Below are 8,561 nucleotides of genomic sequence, written 5' to 3' on the forward strand. Positions count from 1 at the left end.
AAAGAACATCTTGTTTGTTTCAATGGGAGCAAGAACATCGGACTTTCTGGAAATTTGCAACATGATCCTAAATACTTCTCATTAATTTTACATCTCAACCTTTCCTTCCATTTGAATTCCAACTCTTGCTTTTAATCTAAAAACTCTCAAACCATGTGTCTCTTAGATCACTAAGATCACTTCAGGTGTGCCAGGCTGAAATCCCATCATTTTGGACCTTATTGAGTGAAGCTGCTGCATGCATAAGTTTGAGCAGGCATGTATCGTGACTCCACTGAGGTTAATATAAACCTGTGTCTATGAGATACACAGTATGCAAGAGGGAATCGTGTGTTTATATGGGCTGTGTATGACAGCTCTGAGCCTCCAAATACTTATACCCCTACACACACATAAAACACCTCCAAACACTCAACATCAGCATGATTCAATGTTGCCAAGCAACCATTTCTCTCTCTCTCTGTCCCCTTTTAACATCCTCATTTTCAACAGATGCTGGCGAACACACATGCTGACAAGATCATTTACCATCAACATTAATTCCAGAAACCTTCCTCCCAAACACTATTCAGTATTCGTGGACAGATGTTAGACATGTTGGCCAGCACATGGTTTATGATAGCTGTTACCTCGGTGTTGGGTTGTATTTCTGCCAAGCACAACACTTTCCTTTCACGCCATAAAGCAGTAATTTAGTCCGACCGGACAGGTTTCAGGGTTTGTTTTATGACTAAATGCTCTACTTTTTAAGGTACAAGTACTCACAATGTCTGTGACATGTATTAATTACACAGGTAGTTGTTGGCCTGCTATGGCATTACTGCCTGATGCACCTCCTCATAGGTCCCATAGGTCCGTTGCAGGGTCGTCAGCCAGGGACCACCACTCAACAACATTTCGCTCCTTTAACAATTCTCCAGTCCAAGGTGAAAAGGTACTATTCTTGGTGGAACCCTTGGTGCGTCGCTTGTGTTGCCCCCACCTTCTCTGACAAATGGGATGTTATGACACACTGGTGGAGGGTGACCTCTACTCATGTCCTATCTGCGACCATCTAGCACCTCAGCCAATCTGCTCAGGACATGGTCGTGTTGCCACCTGTAGCACCCTAGGGAGTGTCCAATCCTGCAGCCTGACAAGATGTGCTGGAGGCTTTGGACTGCTACAGAGAGAGCAGCATTCTTCCTGGCCAAACCACTGGTGCGGGTTCAGTGGGCAGGGGAGAGTGTTGTATGTTGCTGTAAAGGTTCCAGCAGGAAGGAAGCGGGAAGCGAGTTGGCAGTCCAGGTAATCAGCTTTTATTCAAGTGTTCAGCTTCACAGACACAGAAGTGGCTTTTCAGCTTCACACAACTCTCTCTCCCTTACTGGCATTCTCTGCGGCCTTTTCAAGCCCATCTCCGTCATTACAGTAACGAGAAACAGGTGTTACGCATCATTACTCACCAGGTGATGGCCCTTACCTCATCCTCTCTCCCCAGTGACATACACGCGACCACACCCCGCTCCACAGTTGCCCTGATAAGAACTGAGACTGCCAACAATGCCTTCCCACATTGTCCAGCCGCCCATCGTCCCTGTGCTACAACCTTGATCTTATAGCGCTCATCCTCCATCCACGTCACCTCAGACACCACCAGTTCCTTACTCTCTTTCCTGCTGGCCTTGGACCAGACCTGCAGAGCTTCTCCCCACCCAAGACCTGTCCTTCCTGTCTGGACTCTGCCGATGATCTCTTTGTGCTGCAGCCTGGTAATTGCCAGGTCAACTTCAGCATGGGCTTTCCACTTGCGGCCCGTGTGGACCTGGACGTTTGTACTCTTCACTGCCTGGTCAATGGACTCCCTAAGCTCCAACACTAGCCTGTTTTTTTCCTGCTTTCAGATCACAGCAAGTCCAGCCACATTCGTATGAAAGAGTTGACTTTAACATCCATCTTGCTTACTGTGGATAAGGGGATTTCACACCATTTGATGGCCACATTATCCTCTGGTAAAATGTGGTGTGATAGCACCACACCTTGTACTTTCCCAGAAGCTGGCTTCGATCGAACCCTGCCAGACAATCAGTGAGTTTCATCACGCTCTTCCCCATATTCTTGTCAGAGAGCTCAGCCATGTTTAGTCTCCCAAGACTTTTGATGGACTTTTCAGCCAACAGAGGGATTCTCTCACCGCCCACAACAAAGATGGTGCTGTCCCCCCCTTTCCTAAGCGAGAGACTTTGAGACTTAGTGGGCTTGATCTTCATCCTTACACAGGACGTCAAATCATTTATCCTTTTTAGCAGTCCAGCTGTACATGGTGCTGTTGAAAAGAGGCTTGTAACATCATCCATGTAGCTTCTCAGAGGGGGCAGTTTCTGCCCTGATGGCAAACTTAATCCTCCCACCATCTGTCTCGCTCCAATGAGTACTACTTGAAGGACAAACAGCATCCCATGGTGATTTCTAGCTCCAACTGCTGCCAAACTGGAGGGCAAAGCCCATCCGCAGGTCTCTGAAGTAATTTGACACCAGGTTCCTAATGCTGCAAGGCATGTGGATGAACTAGATGGTGTAGCTGATGAGCTGATGTGGCACTGATCCATACGCATTCGCAAGGACAAGCCAAACGACATGCAGGTATTTCTTTTCATGCTTGGCCAGTTGGATCTGGACCCAAATCACAGATGAGTTGTCCACATACCCTGGGAAGCCTGGGACCCCACCTTCTGGCAGCTGGTTTCAACTTAGCCATCTTCTGTGAGGTAGTTGGTTATTCTCTGTGCCAAAATGGAGAAGATCTTTCCTTCGACGTTGAGCAAGGCAATGGTCCCGAATTGGCTGATCTCTCTGGAGTCCTTTTCCTTGGGATAAATACCACCACTGATTGGATGTATTACTTTTTCCAGGCAGCTTGCATGAGGGTCCACAGCAGCTTCAAGACTGTGGGGCAGATCTTATAGAGCCTGTAGGGTATCCCGTTGTGACCTGGGTCTGCCGATGATCTGGCCTTTCTTATGACCATTCTGACTTTTCTGAGCTTGGGGGAAGGTGTTAAACTGGGATACGGGTAGGGCTGGACAAGGCACGTACCCTGGCAAACAAAACGGTTCATTACTTGCTTGCTCACTATACTATGCCTTCTGATGTATTCTTCCAGCTAACCTCGGTCATTTTCAGCTGCCCAGTCTTTGCTTCCTCCAGCAGTTGCCTGGCATGCTTGAAGGGGTTCTTGTAGAAGTTGGTTCAGTCCTTCTCATTCCTCTTCCTGCACATTCAGATGCGCTCAGCCCTCCGCAGGCTATCTTCCCACAGCACTTTGAGACCTTCTTTCTCACCCAATGTTGCCTTCCACCAGTTCCTTCAGAACTGTCATCGCCATTACACCAGTTGCTCACTTACCTTTTTGTCTCAGAGCAGTGGCTTTCTTGGTGGTAATTATGCCGAACCTGACATTGCACTCCTGATAGGGATTTCTCCAAACAGGTTGAGCCATGCCTCCACACCCCCTCACAGTGTACTTTGTAGTATTTCAATAAGGTCTGCGTCTAGTTTTTGCCATACTATATATGTATTATAATATCAAGGAACTAATCACAGTTTCGGATTCGAATATGGTTACAGTAAGACCCTTACAATGTAAGGTAATTGTGCCACAGCTGGACTCTTAATCTGGCATACTGGTAATTTTCCCGGTGGGCCGACACACTTTGGGGCCGATCAGGGGCAGAATGGCCATCGTTAGAACCGAGCGGAACGTCCTGAATGGGCTGTGATAATCAAAAATGTGGCGCAGCATTATGCAGAACAGACCACAAAACGGGCTTTTTAAACTAAATTTTCAAAATCTCCATTTATTAAAAATCACACCCATTTCCCTGAACTATAAACACTATTTCCCTGCTTTGACACATGAGTCAGATTTGTTGAACTGTCACTGCAAAACTCGACACACAAATCCTGTCATTTCTCATGGCCTACACCATGTGGTCATTTAGAAAGCACTAGCATTCAATATTGTTCACTCAAGTCAGCACAGCTTGAGCTCAATTAGCACATAATTACCCAGTTGGAAACACTAAGAGTCAAAATTGGTCACACACCGATCGGAAACTTCAATAGATAGATAAAAGGGCCTGAATCTGAGGTTGAGGACACTGGAGAGGAGGAGGAAGAGCAGTAGGAGGTGGAGGAAGAGTAGGGAGAGGAGGAGAAAGTGGAGTAGGGAGAGGAAAAATAGTTGGAGGTGGAGGAGGAGGATGACAAGGAAGGGAAAGAACAAGGAGACAGTCATGGATGAAATTCGTGTCACTCTAGTATGTCTTGTCCATGGTATAACTAGGGATGATGGGGCAGAATATTTTTTGTTATTGTTGTTTGGTGTATTGTACTGTACAGTACATTAAGGAATAACAAAATGTGCAAATGTATACATCTGTTGTGTCTTTAGTTGTGGTCATCATGTGAAAAGGTTTTTGAGGGGGAGAACCACAAGCAACTTATTACCGTTTTTGTAGTATTGTTTAGAATTTCTCTCCAGTGTGTAAGACTATGTTGTATGTGTGTGTGTGTGTGTGTGTGTGTGTGTGTGTGTGTGTGTGTGTGTGTGTTTTGAGGGCTTGTGCATCATGTCTGAGGGCAAAGCAAGATTGAATGGTTTTGAGTGGGGAGCTTCATTTTGACCTGAAAATAGGAAGTTTAGAGGATTGGGTGAGAAGTTATGGATTTCTGTTTCGAGTTTCGAGAAAAATGTGAAGAAAAAAAACTCTAAGCTTTTGAAACACACTGTCAACTGCAGAAGTGAGAATGTCAAATAAATGTCAAATAAATATCCAAATAATGTTGGTCTGTCTAAACATGAGCTAGACAGTTACACCGATGTAAAATGCTCATCCCAAACAAATTAGTGAGGGGTGAGCAATCACCTATAGTATCGCTCCCCCGGGTTAAATAAGAGTGTAGTCCATCATTAGACCGAGATGATGCAGGCAGCGATCAATGAGGTGCATCGCAGTTCAACCTGCAGGTAATTTCGGTGAGGTTCGGTTGGGGTCTATCCTAAATCCAAGGTTCAGGCAGTGGCATATGAAGTATCCCATGCCTTACAGTTGGAGTTGGCATCAGGTCATCCTCTGAAGTCAAAAGACTGAAGTGATGTCTGGCTGGCACCAGCTGTAGTTTGTCGTCATCATTCAGCAACACGTAGCTGTGGAGTCCGACATCAAGCAGGAACGGAGCTGGATCTGGCTAGCTCAGGTAACCTCGGGGTATGAATCCCAAGGTTCAGACATGGAAAGAAAAACATTATATTAGCGTAGATGCCATTCAATTTTATGCAGAGTTATGAGAAATGATGGATGTTTCTGGTTCCGGCAGACCTAACTAAAGCAGCCTAATTGTGGGTTGGAGGATAAATTAGGAGTATGCCTGGCTAAATAGATGAGTCTTTAGTCTAGACTTAAACTGAGTGAGTGTGTCTGAGTCCCGAACAGTGTTAGGGAGACTATTCCATAGTTTAGGAGCCAAACAGGAAAAGGATCTACCTCCTTTTGTGGATTTTGATATTCTTTAAATTATTAGCAAGCCAGAGTTTTGCGATCGTAATGAACGTGATGGAAAATAGCATGATAGGTTACTTAAGTACTGTGGAGATAAACCATTCAAAGCTTTGCATGTAGTTAACAGAATTTTTGTGACATGTAAGTAGCCAATGATAGTAACTATGATAAAATGGGGCTAATATGATCATATTTCTTGGTTCTCGTCAGCACTCTGGCTGCTGCATTTTGAACCAGTTGAAGTTTATTTATTGATCTTGCTGGACATCCTCCCAGTAATGCATTACAGTAATCTAGTCTTGAGGTCATGAACGCATGAATTAGTTTTTCGGCATCAGCAGCAGAGAGCATGTGCCGTAATTTAGCAATATTTCTGAGGTGGAAGAATGCTGTTCTACAAACATTGGTAATTTCATTTTCAAAGGACAGATTGGTATCAAATATAACACCTAAGTTCTTCGCTGTTGAAGATGATGTAACAGTACATCCATCGAGAGTCAAATTATATTGTAGTGGCTTATTTTTAGAGTTTTTTGTTCCAATCGTTAGTACCTCTGTTTTGTCGGAATTGAGTAGAAAGAAATTTCTGGCCATCCAATCTTTGAATTCATTTATGCACTCTTCTAATTTGGAGAATTGTACAATTTTGTCGGGTTTAGAAGAAATATAAAGTTGGGTATCATCGGCATAACAGTGGAAACTTATTCCACGATTCCTGATAATATCTCCCAGGGGAAGCATATAAACTGAAACCCATATTTCGAGTGGTGGTGGCATTGTGGGCTAAAGCACATAGCTGGTAATCAGAAGGTTGCTGGTTCGATCCCCACAGCCACCACCATTGTGTCCTTGAGTAAGGCACTTAACTCCAGGTTGCTCCGGGGGGATTGTCCCTGTAATAAGTGCACTGTAAGTCGCTTTGGATAAAAGTGTCTGCCAAATGCATAAATGTAAATATAAGGAGAAAAGCAGAGGTCCTAAAACTGATCCCTGTGGTACTCCATACTTAACGTTTGTTTGATTTGACAAATCCTCATTTACAAATGCAAAGTCAGAGATGTTGTAGGATTTTAAAAATGGCATATCAGATAAAACTAGAGACTCAAACAAGGTTGCAGTGTTAAAACTAAAATAGTTTTCTTACCAGATGTACATTTGTTGGAGTTTCTTCCAAAGACAAACTCTGCTGTTATTGGAACCATGTTGTTTTATCACAAGACTCTGTCCGTCAAAAGTTTAACCCTTTACTGACAGTACAGCATCTTCTCAACTGAGATCAGTCGGTTTAAATTAAATTAAATTATGCATAGCGTATAACGAAGACAAAACACAATGTCCACACAGAAAGACGCAGGGCCGCATGAGGATATAAGAACAAATTAGCTAAAATGTCTATGACACATTGTTTCCAAAAGTTCAACTGCCATTGTTGGCATCTACACAAATTAACTTATTTTATGCTTATTAATTTTGAAAATGTCGTTTTCAATTATTTGGAGGCGTCATGCCAATATGATCACACAGAATGTCAGCATGTTTTTTCTGAAAGCTCCAGTAACCTAGGATCAGCCAAATTAGACCAACTCACTGACGAGTGGCATCTCCAATCACAAGTTTGCATAATCAGTGACAAACTCTATTCGGAGGTTGCATTTTTGCCTCTAAAATTACATTTTCACTCCACTAATGGTTAGGTTTATGCAACAGGGTTCAATGGAAAGGAGGAGGCGGGAACCGGATGAAGCATCAAAGTAATGTTTTTAATAAACTTAAACACAAGGAAACACAAACATAAACACATACAGGACAGCTGTCTGAAGCTCTCTCTCCCGAACTGCCGCATCTTGTTGCACTTGTCCATCTCCTCGGCTGATTAGCCCGATTGGGGGCCGGACGTGCGTAGTCATGCCCCGGTCCCGCCCCGCCCTCCTCCTTGTTACAGTTTAGGTTACGTGTTTGTGTTGAGTGATTCAGCTACTAAAATATGCATTCAAATTCCCTGTATAACAGTGGAAATAGCTTCACTTTTGCTGCCCCCCAGTGGCCAAAGTGGTAACTGCTGTTGGGCGTTTGGGCACATGTGGCCTCCATTTTCCTGGTGAGATGTGTATGGAGGGACGCTAAATGTGAGTTGTTTTCAGCTGTACAGGCTGTAATACAGTGAAGAGGAATGCATATTTTATAAACTGAAACCCAACCAACCCAAACCCCAAACCTAAACCTGACCAAAAATGTCTGATAGGATGCCGCTTGTCAGTGATATGGCATAATGTGACCAATCTAAGGGAACTCTGGGCAACAACATACCAACTACTCATGTGATCATGTTGCATATGTGCCTATACGTTCAAAAAAACTTCCTGCTTCTGCCACTGGGGGCAATGGTTTGAATTTTGGTATGCACAGACCGATTTTAGCTACAGAAAAATCAACCTACTCTTTCCGATGTCACTGTGAGATGAGTCTGGTCACACCGCTGGACTGAATAAGTGAAAATTGAAGTGGTTCCACATAAAGTTTTATTAAAACGCTTAATTAAAAATTGAAGGTTAAACCTTCCCACTTCCTAACTGACACGCTTGAAAAGATGTTTATGAACAAATTCTGCATCTTTACTGTCCAGCCAAATGATTAAATATGAGAAAAATGTATGGAAATGACATGTCAAGTACCTGTGTACACGACATTTGTTGAAGCGAAAATGTAAGCGCACAATTGTCTTTTCACCTCTCTCATTCCCTCTCTCTCTTTTGTCTTTTCCTCTCTGCTCCATTGTGACCAATTGAGGGATGAAACTCTTATTTCACTAAACAATAAAGCCTCCGCTGTGCTTTTAATGGGCTGAAATGACAGCGGTGCTGCTCTGCCTGTTATTTCTGCACTTCTGCACAATAACAAAAAAAAAACTAATTATGTGAAGAACAGTTCACGAACACATCGCCGCCATCACACAGCTAAAAGAGCTTTTAGAGATGCATCTGTGCTGTCTAGAGAAGCGTGGATGTTGATATAAGGTGTCGA

Source organism: Xyrauchen texanus, chromosome 1, assembly GCF_025860055.1.
Source record: "Xyrauchen texanus isolate HMW12.3.18 chromosome 1, RBS_HiC_50CHRs, whole genome shotgun sequence".
Classification (NCBI taxonomy): domain Eukaryota; kingdom Metazoa; phylum Chordata; class Actinopteri; order Cypriniformes; family Catostomidae; genus Xyrauchen; species Xyrauchen texanus.